The following is a 13830-nucleotide window of genomic DNA, read 5'->3' as shown; positions in this document are numbered from 1 at the left end:
AGCCAGATGGCATCCCTGGGAGCCTCAGGGTCCCTTGGAAACATGAACAGCTGTGCTTGTAAAGCCACCTGTGCCCTCCTATGTGACTGTGTCTGTCATTGCACAGAATGCAAAACCACCTGTGGACTCCAGGGAGCTGCTTCCGTGTCCCCTCTTCTTCCAGTGGAGACGCTGAGCTCCCATCATGGTCTTAGATGCCCGGGGCTCCTTACAGCACTCACAGTGATGCTGGCCTGGTTGAGGCCACTCGGAGGAAGGGACAGGGACCCCACACTGTGGACATGCTGGTGCTTTGGAGCTCCTGGATGGGTCCATGGCATTTTTCAGGCAGCCTTCCTTGATGTCCCACGGTTCTCCTGATAAAGAGGAGACCCGGGGGCTGTGTCCTGGGGGAACTTCTAACTCATGTGTTCTTGTAAACCTGCTGTCACCTCCTGTCCTCAGGCTCACAGCGCTACAGCGGGACGGGAGCAACCTAAGAATGTAGCTACGGACCCATATTCTGCATAAGCACTTATTTATAGAATTTGTTTTTACTTGACCATTTGCTGAGCACTTGTGAATTCTACCCAGAGGGCATTGGGACTTGTGTGGAATGTTTACTGTCCGTGTCTGTTAAAACTGTATGTGTGTAAATATATTTTAATATTTAAAGCATATATTCCTGCCCAGTGTGTTTTATTACCATAAATCTGCAAAGTTCAGCAGTTTTGCAAATTGTCCAAGTGGGCTTTTGTGAGTTCATGTCCTTATGGGCTGCCCTGGGGCGAGCAGTCACTTGATTGAGGTCCCTCCCACCCCTCAAAGTGGTGACCCCTTGCCCATGTGACCTGAGTCCCCTCCCTTCAGGGCCCAGCGCCCAAGTTGGGGGCAGGGGGCTTGGCCCTCAGCCAGGGTCCCACTTCCCATCACTGTCATGCAGCAGTGATTCAGTCAGGGTGACTGGATACCGTGGCCGGCACTTGTGTGTGTGGACACACGCATGCACACCTGTCAGACCCAGCCCAGGGTTACTCTTTCCCTGAACGTCCAAATGTGACAGAGCAGTGACCAGGACGGGCTGTGACCCTGTCTGCTTCATCTCCTGAAGGTGGGAGGTGGCGATCGCCATTCTCACTGGATGCTTCTTGGAAGAGGCAGAACAGGAGGCATCTGCTTCCCGGCTCTGCCAGTCCCGGCGCCTGTGGCTGGTGCTCCGGTGTCTCGTTACACAGGGCATGTCGGCCCCTCTACCTCTTCTGGGGACCCATCAGTGTGGACGGCATCACTGGTTAAATCTGAGGGTAGTGGCGTCAGCTCTGGGCCTGAGCTATGAGCCAGCCCTCGGCCTCGTTTTTCCCAGCTGGGAGCCCAGAGGACGTGCAGTTGCAACCATGGGCCCCAGAGGGCAGCACAGATGCGTCCTGGGCCACAGGCTTCCCGGAACCCAGTCTCTCTTGGCCCCCTCGCTCTACTGAACCCCAGTCCTGTCCCCTGCCAGTGGCCCCTCCCCCAAGAATTCAGGTGGAAACCAAACGGGGTCTCTCCCTTCCACTCCCCTGGGAGACGTGTCTGAGACATGAGGTGGATGCCCATCTTCTTGGAATCCTGATCCTCCGTTTGCTGAGGACTTGCAGGGCCCAGGTTTAAGCAGGAAACAAAGGCTGTTGCATTAACTGATCACCTGCCCCACGCCAGGCCTGGGGCACACTCCCTTGGGCAGCGGGACCCCTGGTGCCTGGCAGAGCCAATGCTTCTAGATTGTATGCCTTCTGTCTCTGTTCCTGGAGACGGGGTGTCTTGTGTATGCATTCACTGAGCCAGTGCATGCTTATTAAAAATCACATTTCAGAAAAAGTAGCTTTAGTGAAATATAAATGACATGCATGTAATTCATCCATTTGAGGAGAACAGCTCAGGGGACAGACTGGGATGTCTTGCAGAGTACACAAAACAGTCCCTCCTGGTCCACAGTGCCCATCAGTGTTTAAGCGACACAAACAAGTGGAATTTGAGATGAAAGGCGGAAAAGCCCCTAGATTAGGAGTTGGAATAAAGCATCAGAACATCAAACACACCCAGGGAGCTCTGGGAATGCACTGGAGCCCACAGTAATTACATATCACAAGTCAGGTCTGGCAGGCTGGGTAGCAGCGATGGACTAGGGGGAAGATATGGCCTGGGGGACGGGGGTAAAGGCAGACACAGGGCCAGGCTCTCGGAACACAGCTCCTCTGGGGACGATGATTCAGCTTGCATGGGGACCTCTCTGAAGGCGAGACCACTGCCCACGACAGAAGCCCGCCTCTTCCAGTGACCTGAGGCTGGGAGGAAGGAGTGAATACCATAGAGGAATAGGCACCGCAACCAGGGGGCTTTTCAGGGCAGAAGGAGCAGCCACACAGACACTTGGTCATATCTAAAGTGAGTCCTGGGAAATGAGTTCCAAATCTGATCCTGTAGTTGGAGTCTGGCTCTGGCAGGGAGATCTGACCTTGGGAGACTTGTGGCGACCCCACCTCAGTGATCCCACTGTAAGTAGGGCCCATAGGGGGGCCCACCTCACAGGGCAAGATGAGGATGGATCCATTCTATGCAGAGCCCCCAGGATGTCCCTGGACCCAGTGGACCATCCTGGTCACTCTAGGACCCTCAGTGCCCCTTGTGATCTGAGGCTGAGGGCCGGTGGGCCCTGAAGGACTGGCCATTTGAGGGTGGAGGTGGCAAGTCTCTCCCCCGCTATGCCAGCTCCTGGGGGCACAAAGATGAGCTGAAGAGCAATTGCTCTGAATGATAATTTGCACTTAGATTTATTCTAATCGGCAGCACATTAGCCAGGCACATGTGATAACTGTCTAATGACTGTTATATGTATAATCCATTTTATTCTCAGCTGGATCCCACGGTAATTACATTCTGCTGTGTTTAATTCATAACTTGATCGTTTATTCCAAGTCACGCTGGATTGGTCCACAGGCTCAAGGGAAGTGCCACTCGCTGAGGAGTTCAGCCTCTGCTCTGGCCATGCAGGAAGCTGGTGAAGCCACCAACATCTCCCCGGCTCTCGTGGGGGCTCTGGGCCAGCAGCTCCCACTCTGAGCCAGCCAGAGCCCGCAGTGGGTGGTGATGATGGTGATGGAATCAGCAAAGGCTGAAATAATATCAGACACTTTCTATTTAATGTAATAGCTGCGCAGGACATGTGCACAGCTCACACCCGGCATACCCGAAAGGCAGGGGCCAACAGCTCAGTGTGAGTCTAACAGGCCTGGGAAGACCTGTGGGTTCAGTTCTGATGTCCAGAGTATTTGACTTCACCTTTCCATGCCTCAGTTTCCCCACTTTTGACACAGGGATGAGACCACAGTACCCGTTTCACTGGGGCCCATGAAGACTGGAGATCCAGATTATAGTAAATGCAGTCAGAGTTTTTTTTAATAATTAAAGCAATTCTCATCCTTGCTGCTCAGGCAAGGAAACTGAGGTCCTCCCACAAAACAGTACCAAAGTGGGTGTATAAATGCACGAAGGTGGAGGCCTTCTGAGAAGCTGGCTATCAGCCAGGGAGGCTAAGGAGCCTATACCCACCACAGGCTGGAGGCCCAGGAAGCTGGCAGTCAAGCTCATTCTGGGTCTGACAGCCTGAGAACCAGGGGAGCTGATGGGTGTGAGTCCCAGTCACTCCACGTGAGTGCCCCGTGGCCAGTTTGGTTGACACAGAACGTAAAGCATCACACACACCTGCCAGGCCTCTCTGCCTCTTCTGAGAACTCAGGTGTTTCCAGATGTCTGTCCACCATCCAAAGGGCCTTTTTCAGGCTTTCAGTCCCCGATACTTCCACCAGAGTCCTGTGGGGAACTTGCTTTTAAGGGCAGAGTCCACCACCCTCACACGCGCTGGTTTAGAATCTCAGTAGGCTCTTCTACCTGCATTTAAAGAGCAGGGCTGGCACCACACTCAAGCCAGCAGTGTTTGCTGGGTCCACGCCTGGCCTCTCCCTTCATCCCCTATCTCACAGGCACATCCCCTTGGCATGTAGTGTTGTCCACACTGCTGGGAGTCCTTCATTCCCCTAAAGCAGCATGAAGTCTTCCACAATTAATCCCAGCCGCCCTCACCACCCCCCCCCCCCGCCACCGTCCCCGGGCATTGCCGCACCTGGAGGTCCCTAATTAGGAGCCTAATTAGCCCCAGGGCCGTTTTCTCATCACAATGGCCCATCGTGAGTCTGCTTTGCAGCTAATGACTGAGTCTTCATGACAAGAATGGCAATTCCTTGCGGTATTTTCCTCCCACCTTCCCCAGAAAAGTGCCAAGGGCAGCGTGCATAAGCCACCCAGGGTCCCGCAGCACTGTCCAGGTCAGGGCTGGCCGCTGGTCAGGCCATGGACACGAGGGCAGGTGTCGGGTGACCACCATCCTGTCTTAGCTGGGATGTGAGGGCCTTTGGGGGGAGGGGAGCTACTGAGGGAGGGTGGGAACAGGGGAGTGTGCAGGCAGGTGGGGGCAGGACAGAAAAGGGGACCTGACTGCTGTGTCCTATGCCTCTCCAGCCTGGATCCCCAGGAACAGCTCCTGAGTCCACTTTGTACTTGGCCCTTCCACTCTCTATCTGCATGTCTGAGCAGGAAGTGTTTTGTCTTAAGGAGGAGAAAGTGAACACAGGAAGCTGTCAGAGCTGGCATGGGCTCACTTGCCTCCAGCAGGAGCTTCACTGAGGCCGTGGTGAACGTCCTGGTTTTTCTCTGGAGGATGAGCTGCCTGCTGGCCCTCTTGGGAAGGAAATGCACTGGTTTCCAATGCCCAGAGACAGAAGAGTCAAATATAAACAATGACCATGCAGGAAGCTGCGGCACTCATTCCCGGAACACCAGGTGCACTCGCTTCAAAGGAAGGTTTGACAGGGACTGCGTGGATCAGCCTGTTCTGGCCCATGGAAGCAGCAGAGCTTAGGCTCTGGGGGTCCTGGCAGTCTAATAGGGGAGGAAGGCTCCTTGCAGGGCAGGCTGCTCCAGGTCTCCTATTCCCAGAAACCCCCTCCTCTCCCCAGCTCTCTGCCTTGCCCCCCAAACTGCAGTTGTGGGTGATCCACAGAGCAGCAGCTGGGCCTCTCTGTCTGGCCACCTTTGGTCTCTGATGACAAAACCTGCCCAGAGCGCAAAAACTGAATCAGACCAGAGCCATGTGGAGGGTGATGCCTCCAGGCGGTGGGCTTCCCCAGGGGTCATTCCCAGGGCAGCCTTCCCCGCTGAGCTGTTTCAGGGGAGGCCTGAGTGTCTCAAGAGGAATTCAGCCCCAGGAGGAGCCTCCCAGGCTCAGGGGGACAGAGGACATCTGAACAGCTCTTCACTGAGATGCGTCACCTCCAGCACCAGCTCAAATGAGCCTCCTTCCTCCGCCACCCTTGCACTCCACCCCTGCAGTGGAGAAGTGCCCCAGACACGCCTTCTGGTTACCAAGGACAACCCTGACTGTCTGATGACCAGGCTGAGACTGGACTTTATGAAGCTTCAGAATGAAGAAAATTCCCACCTCCAAGGACAGAGGTGGGGAACACGGTGCCCAGTCCACCAGCCTCAGGAAGGGGGCAGAATGAGGACTGAAAACCAAGCCCTGAGCCCCGCAGCTCAGACCCCACACATAGCCCCTGCTAGCTGCCATCACTCTGCAGTCAGATCTTTGCTGTTTTCTTCTCTTAAAAATCTACTGTGATAAGATATAAAGGAAAAAGAGGGTACATGAAGCCTTAGTAGTCATGTACCCTTTAGTCTGAATTAGCATCAACTTCTTCACCAAGGGCAGATTTGGATGGTGCAGGGGGAGGTGAGAGGGAGGCAGGACACACAGGCCACAGAGCAAAGGCAGATGGAGGGAGAGCGACCTGCAAGAAAAGCCTCCCAAACAGGACCAGGCACCTCTCAATAAAAATGCCTTCATTTCTGTTGTAATTTGGGCCCAGCCTGATTCAACCTCACGATGCTCCAGAGGTCATGGAGACAGCTAGAGGCCAGACAGCCACGTGGGACGGTGTGCTTCAGTGCACTTGGCTTTGTATTTATAATACAGACACTTCGGGTTCACCACTCATTTCACACTGGGAGCAATAGGAGAGGTAGCGAGGTGCCTCAATGGACTGATTCTGAGGTTTAGTCTCATCATTGAAAGGGAAACACCCACTGATTTCCAGCTCAGAGTCTTTGCAAGTGGAGCATCGCGACTCAACACACACCTTTTCATTTAAGCCAGACTTGGTTTTGTTAACTTTGTTGTGAAACTGCCAAACACACAGAAGCGGGGCGAGCACAGAGTCCCCATCCCCTGCTCCCACCTTCCAGGCCCAGAGGCACTCCAGTTTTGTCCACTGTCAACCTAGGGTCTCCACTGAATTATTGTTATTTTAACACAAATTTGACAAAGTCAAAAATCCCTCATCCATCTGTCCATCCATCGGCAGGTGAAGAATAGGGTGAAATGTTGGCTTCGGGGTAATTCCCCAAGGCTTTTATTTTCAAGGATATCTCACAATAGAGCTGACACCCCCCACCCCCTAAACCCGAATGACAGAGCCAGGTACCCATTGCCCCTGGGTGGGAAAGAAGTGGACTTGGGCTGCTCAAGAATTTTCAGACTCAGAAGACACTGGGTGGGGTTTCTGGATTATTTTGAAAGAAGTAGCACTGGAGCCCTGGAATTATGTTTTCTTGAAAACTTGTTTTTCATAAGTAACTGACTGTGTAGGCAAATCAGTCTGCGGCGGTGATGTGCTGGCATGAAGCTAATCATTAGCTGCCACAGGAAGGAGGCGATTATCCCCACCGGCTCCCATCAGACAGGAGCAGCCCAGGAGCTGATGTCTTCATTATCCAGCCTTGAAATTTCCAGAGAAGACGGCAATTCATGCGTGGCCCAGTCATCCTCCTCCCACTGATTTCAGAAAAATGGAGCCCTGGGCTTCCTCTCGACGCTTTGTGGCCATTTCTCCATCCTCACACATAAAAGAATCAGCCGTCAAGTGGATGCGGAATCCTTGAGTCATGTCTGAAGGGCCCATGGCAGGCTCAACACGTCCATTTTTGCTCAAGCACCCATGGTTTCGATTCTTGAGTGTTAGGGGGTGGATGGAAACGCAAGTCAAGCCAGCTTGAGAAAAAGTGGGGTGGGTGGGCGCATTCCAGGTATGGCAGGATCAAGCATTAGAATGATGCCATCAGGGCTCCAGGCCTCTTCCCATCCCCAGCTCTGCTGGAACCAGCCTGGCAACCAGTGGCAGGGACCTGCCTCTCCCAACGAGCACGAAGGACTCTAGGCATACAACTTGTGTCCCCAGGGCAGTGGGGATGCGCACTCTGATTAGCAGGGATGGAGAGGAAAGGACCAGCCCCTCCCCAAGGCCATGCAGGGTGGGCTCTCAGGAACACAGACCCCTGGGATCCAGCAGGAAGGCCAGTCTGGGGCGCAGGGGTTGGGGGGTGGCGCTGTGGGTCTGGACGAGCAAAGCCAACAGATGTCCCCTCCTGGGTCCATGCCCGCTGTCACCAGCAGAGCAGCACCATTCAGCCTGTTGTGGAGAGTAACAAACAGGCAACAGATTGCCCGTGTGGAGGATGAGCCTGTTCCACCAACATGGCATTTGAAACCAAGATAATAGAAAACAGACTGAGATTCAAGGGCCGTGACAGGTGTCCACAGCAAGGTTATCCACTTGGTGGCATCCAGCAGCCTCGGCCTTTTTTCAAAAGAAAAATATTATAACGTATCAGCTCTCTTAGCTGTTGCAGCCGTGATATATGGGTGTGTATTTAATATTCGATCTATGGCTCTGTGTGTGTGTGTGTGTGTGTGTGTATGTGTGTGTGCAGGGGGCAGGGAGGGAGAAGGTAGATTCAAGGCGATGGTGTGTGTGAAGCGCCTAGAACAATGCCCACAGCAGATCCCCGCTTTGATGTCGGCAGCACGGGCAGCGTATCTGCACGGCGAGCACGCGTGTATTTATGGACCCGAGAGAGGCTGCGATTTCAGCAGATCGCGTTCGCTCTGCATGCATAATCTGATTATATTTTAACTGCTCATTTACACGAGAACACATTTCCCTCAAACGTGCTAATGCTCTTTTTTTTTCCCCTCAATGATATTTTTAAAAACCAGATTGCTGGGCGGTACAACTGCGCTGAGAGAGCTTTCTGAAGTGAAAACAAGCGGCTCTCCACGTGTGGACGTGATGCTGCCTGCCCCAGAATTACACTCTGAGGGGAACAGACCATGTATCTGCAGAGCCTTCAGCCCTGCCCCAGGAAAGGGCTTTCCCAGGACTGGGCCCCAGAGAAGGCTGGCCCTGGCCCTCACCCTCACCAGGTCATCCTCCCAGAGCCACAAGGACAGCCCTGAGCAGGGACGAGAGTGAACAGCCCATCACTGCTGCCCCTGGAGAAGGGGGACTTCACGTACACCTGTGCTCACTGCAGCCCCCCCAGGCTGTGGTTCTTGGTTACAGCAGCCCCTGGACCCTCCTGGGGCCCACAGCGGGGCTCCTCAACTGTCCATGATTAATAGGTCCAGAGGAAGTCCCTCTGAGCCCCCAGGGCTCAGCGCTGGCCAGCCTTGCCCACTCCATCCCCCACTGGTCTGCTTATCCTGTAGGAATCAGGGGCCCATCCAGGACCTCAAAGCACATCCCCGGGAGCTGCAGACTCTACCTCACCTCAGAAATTACCTCAGGGGGCTCTTGTGGGGCAAGGGAGTCCCAGGAAGGTGAGAGGCAGGCAGTGGCAGCCAGAGGAGGACCTGGGCCTGACGGGAGAAGGCGCCCCTCTCCACCCTGCCCACCTGCAGGCCAGAGTTTACTCCCAAGACACGCCTACCTGCAGGGCAAAGGGGAGAGGGATGACCCCACTGGGGTCACTAGAGTCTCAGACGTGCCCTGGGGACTGCACCCTGGAATCTACAAGCCACCAGGCCTGCTGCCACTGCTTCCACAGGATTCTCTCCAAGGCTCCTTCCCCAGAGCTGGGGCCACCCGGGCAAGTGTGTCACCTGCCTTCCCTGGCACCTGATTGTTTCCCAAGAGTGCCCGGAGTCACCTCGACGCTCCGAGGCAAGAATGACTAAGGAGACTCGGGTTTTATTTTAGAACTCATATGAAGTCATTAGGAAATGGGAGACATGTTTTTCTATTTAAGTACTTTTAGGCAACTGGAACTCCTGAGTATAGACAAAGGCGCAGGTTTCGGGTCTCTGGAAGAAGACCTGGAACTGTCAGAAGTCATGTTTATGCAAGCACCACCCTCCCTGGGAGATACCCTCACAGAAGGAAGGCCCACGGGGTGGGGGGCAGGGGCCTGTGGGGTGGGGCCCCAGCAGCTGTGACCCTTTCTCTTTCAGCTTAAGTCACAAGTGTGTTCACAAGCACCTCTGGGAAAGCTAACCAGAAATTGGTAAATTTATAAGAGGCATAAACTCAGCTTCCCAGGGGGAGAGCTGACAAAACACTGCTTTTCTCTGCAAGCTGAGCAGATGGAACTGTTTGTCCTTCTGCATCGGATGCGCTGTTGTCTTTCACCCAAGAGAAAGTCTCAAAAAGAAAATGCCTTTGTGGGAGGGGGTGATCAGGGACCCTCTTTGTAGCCTGACCCAAGTGTGGAGGCGGAGGAGGATGAAGGGGGAAGGCAGAGGACTCAGGGTCGGGGGATAACTCTGTCAGTTTCAAACCTGGTTGCCAGAAGTCAGGCTGCAACTTCAAAGAAAATTCTAAAAAGCATCCTTTGTGTTGATCAGCCTGAAATGCATGCCACAGCAAAGCCTTCACAGGAGTAATTTTTAGGAACCTGGGCTGCATGGAAGCTTGTTTTGGAGATCAGATTTTCTCTTTCTCCTTAGATGATCTGACATGCCCTTTTTTCCTCCGAAACATCATCTTTCCTGACACGTCTTTTTGCTGAAGTCTTCAACGCCCCAGGTGGAGTCCACAGTTGCCAGGCCCTTCTCGGCTGCAAGTGTTAGTGGCTATCGAGTGTACAAGCGCTCTGCTCAATAAAGCTAGAAAAGTGCACAGTGAGATGGTTTCGATTGTTAGGAGAAGGGGCCATGCTGCTGCCAGGGGTGAAATGACAGTTGCAACCGAGGTGTCCCCACGGCCTGAACCCATCTTCCTGCCTGCTTCAGAGGGTGGAGCCCAGAGGGACTAGCCCCCAACCTGCAGCTGGGAACTCAGCTTTCCTCATGCATCCTCCTCAGGGACCCTGCCACTGACGGGAATGAAAGCCATGCCCGCACTCTCAGGGGCCCAGGAGCTCAGCCCCTCCTCTTCGTCATCTAGCCCACTGGCGGTAAAGCCGGAGCTCAGCCCCTCCTCTTCGTCATCTAGCCCACTGGCGGTAAAGCCGGAGCTCAGCCCCTCCTCTTGGTCATCTAGCCCACTGGCGGTAAAGCCGGAGTTGTGGAGCAGTCACCTCCACTCGGCGTGTGGAGCACCTGAAACACGGTGCTCACAGTAACCTGGTGACACCGGGTCCACTGAGGCTTGGTCGGTTTATAGACCTGGAGCCCACGGTCAGCAGGGTACACTCCTGGCAGCCACACCCTCCCCATCGTCTGGCTCTTCCTTGTGACCACAGCTCGAATTTCCAGAAAGCCAGCCAGGGGCCAAGGGTTAAGTCACAATTGGAAACATGAGGGATAAGGATGTGAGAGCCAAGGCTGGTGCCCAGCCTGGAAGGAGACCTGCCACTCCCGCTCCACTCACTAGCTCTCACACAAGTGTTGCTCTGTCTTTAACATCCTCCTTGGAATGCTCTGCATTTTGACGTGTGCACTTTCCAGGCTGTGGGTGGGAAGTCAACAGCCAAACACTACAAATTACATAGACTACATATTCTTAGGGTCTTTAGATAAATGTATACTACTCCCCACCCACCTGTAGCCTCATAGGAAACCTAATAATAACCTTAATAACAATAAACTGTTTGTTTTGCCACCAACTCACTGAGTTTGGGGTCCTTTGTTATGCAGCAATAGGTAAATAGATAGCTGATACAGGTATTGCTGTGAACCTATATTTTTATTTTATTTTAGGAAGAAGGCTTCTTGTAATAAGAGCTGCCCAAAGGCCATGTGAGGGCCAGAGGAAAGACAGGATGGGACCCCAGGACTCCAAGGACTGAATTCTTGTAGCCAGGAAAGTAAAGTCCTTGTCACACCCTCTGTCCCTCATCCTGGCTGCCTCTCTCCTAAGATGGTTAGATAATCCTGCCCACTTGATAGCTTCAGGCCCAGGGGTGCAACCCAAAGGGATCTGTCTTGGGTTCCATAGTTACATCCTCTTGCATTTGGAAGCCTGTTGGGGAAAGACCATGGGTGTTGCCAGTCTTGCTGTTCATCATCTAATCTCTTTCACTAGTTCATCAAAAGTCCACTGAGCACCCACTACACCCAGGTACCTTTCAGAGCTTGGGAGAAGTTAGCAAAGCAAACAAACCAGGAACCCCCACACACCTGCCCATGGCAGTGGTCATCCAGGCATCTTCCTTCCAGTGTCTCAGACTTGACCTTCACACTGAAGCTCAGGTGACCGCCCAGCTCAACAGCCAGGACCCCACCCTGCCTACAACACGCTGGGCTCCCCAGGAAGCTGGAGACACCCAGGTGCTGCTGCCCTCTTGGCCGACACACCAGCTTCCCCAAGAAACTCAGACACCTGCCAGAGCATCTCAGCCCTGGCAGACTCGGACAAGCAAGCTTGTTGCGGACACACAGCATGTGGAGTGTCAGGGGGAGGCCAGCAAGGCTCAGAGGGAGTTAGGCTCGGTCAAGGGTGTGGTCCAGTCACTGATGGACGCAGCAGACCAGCCCCGCCCTCCGTGAGCACCTCACCAAAGCGTTCCCTAAAGGGTCCCAGCTGTTCAGGAAGCGCATGTCCAGGGAAATCATAAGCGAAAGAGGCAAACAGTTTGGACTCAGAAGGTTCCGGCTGCCGGGCCATCCGGACAGGCTCCCCGCTTCACAGAAAGAGGATTTTAAGCCTCGGGGGACTCCGGACAAGGTCCTGCAACCCATGTGGTTAAGCAAGGCGGCCCAGGTGACATTTCCTCTGTGATTTCAAGCAAACGCCTTGTCATAATATTTGTGCTAAGTTGCCTTTTATGATTTTTTAAGCTTCTAGGCTGGCTCGAAAAGAAATCTTTGCAAAGAAGCCCAGCTTAGCAGAAAGGTCAGGGATGTGAAAACCAAACAGTGAGCTTAAGCAGCAGAATGAGAGCGCATTTCCATCAGGAACGTCCTGAGTAGCAACAGCTACTGGCCAGCAAAGTGGCCACTGGCTGCTGCCTTCCTCTGGGGGGAGGGGCGGGGATCTCAAGAGAGGTGACCCAATACCACTGTCCACGGCAAGACCCCATGTCCCCATGGGTTCAGGATGACCTCCGGGGGCCAACACAGGCTGACACGGCACTGCTTTCTGTGGCGAGGACACTCAACTCCCAACCCTAGGACCTGTTCACTGAACCTATGGGCTTGCCTTCCAGGGGGCAAACCTGGGCTAACTTGGAGAAGTTAAAGCAACTTTTGTTTTCCCAGGTATTTCAGCCTCACATCCTCCGAAATCCTCACACAGTCCGCACAAAAGCATTCACTCCACAGGTGTCCACTGAGCGCCTGCTGTTTGCAGCACCAACAGCATCCAGAACAATGGGGACCCAGGAGCATCGATTTGAACTGTGTACCCATTTCACAGATGACTAAACAGAGGCATGGGGAAGCTAAAACACTCACCCAGATATTAAGCAGCAGGTTGAAACCACTCCTGTTGCCTCTGAGCTCACTGTGCTGGCCTCCAGCAAAGGGACATTTGTGTTTCCTGCAAGGGTACATTTTTAAGCACGTATCTTATGTGCTAAGACTCCGTGATGGGAACATCAGGATTCAGTGGAGCGGAGGAGCTCAGAGCCAGCTGGGAACCGGAGACTAAGCACTGAGCCTTAGTTTCTCCCCGCACTGGTCTGAAGTCTGGGCTGCTCAGCCTTACCCGCTTTCCTCAGTGCTCCCTTTTCCTCAGCCCGCTCTGGTATCTGTTCCTTATTCCCAGCCCAGCCAGGTCCCTCTACATCCTGCCGGGCTGGACCCTGAGGATGACATCTGATGGTCCATGTTCAGGTGGTGATGACAGGCCTGGACCCTACCACCTGCACCCACAGTGGCACACGGCCACCCCAGGGTGCACAGAGGCAGGTGGTACTTTATCCTCTGCTTTCTGATCGCCTCAGTCATCCCCTCCCCCAGTTACTTGTGCTAGAGTAGAGCCCCCTGGGAGCCCAGCTTCTGGCATCCCGGGAAGAAAGGGCATCCCCCCACCTCAGCAGGAAGCCCACTGTTTGAGCGGGCTGGAAGCGACCCGGGGGCAGTTCCCTTGGGGAAGTGGGGCATAGGAAGCTGGGGAGACCCGGGAAAGGGGGGCGAGCTGCCTGAGGAGGGTGCCTGGAAAAAGCCAATATTCCTGGCGCACCTCACTGGAATCCCAGTTCCCTGGGGCGCTCCTTCCAGCCCAGATGGTCCCTGAGAGTGCGCGGGGGTGATCAGCCAGCCCTGCCCCGTTGCGGGGCGGGGACAGTGGCTGGGGCCGCCTTCTCTCCCCTCCAGCGCCCCCCACTGCTGGGCGCGCCCGTCGCCGCCGGCTCAGTGGAGGCGCAGAGCTCGGGAGGGCGCTGGCGCTGCGGGAGGTGCGCGGAGCGAGGTGCGCGGAGAGCGCGAGCGAGAAGAGAGCGCGCCGGGCAGCCGGGCGTGCACTCCGCTCGGCTCCACAGGCTTTCCTCGCGCAGCCCAAGCCCCAGCCGGCCGGGCGCTCTCCGTGAGAACCGGTTCTG

Source organism: Bubalus kerabau, chromosome 13 (assembly GCF_029407905.1).
Source record: "Bubalus kerabau isolate K-KA32 ecotype Philippines breed swamp buffalo chromosome 13, PCC_UOA_SB_1v2, whole genome shotgun sequence".
In the NCBI taxonomy this organism is placed as follows: domain Eukaryota; kingdom Metazoa; phylum Chordata; class Mammalia; order Artiodactyla; family Bovidae; genus Bubalus; species Bubalus kerabau.
The sequence above is the reverse complement of the archived record's forward strand: the minus strand, read 5'-3'. Positions refer to the sequence as shown.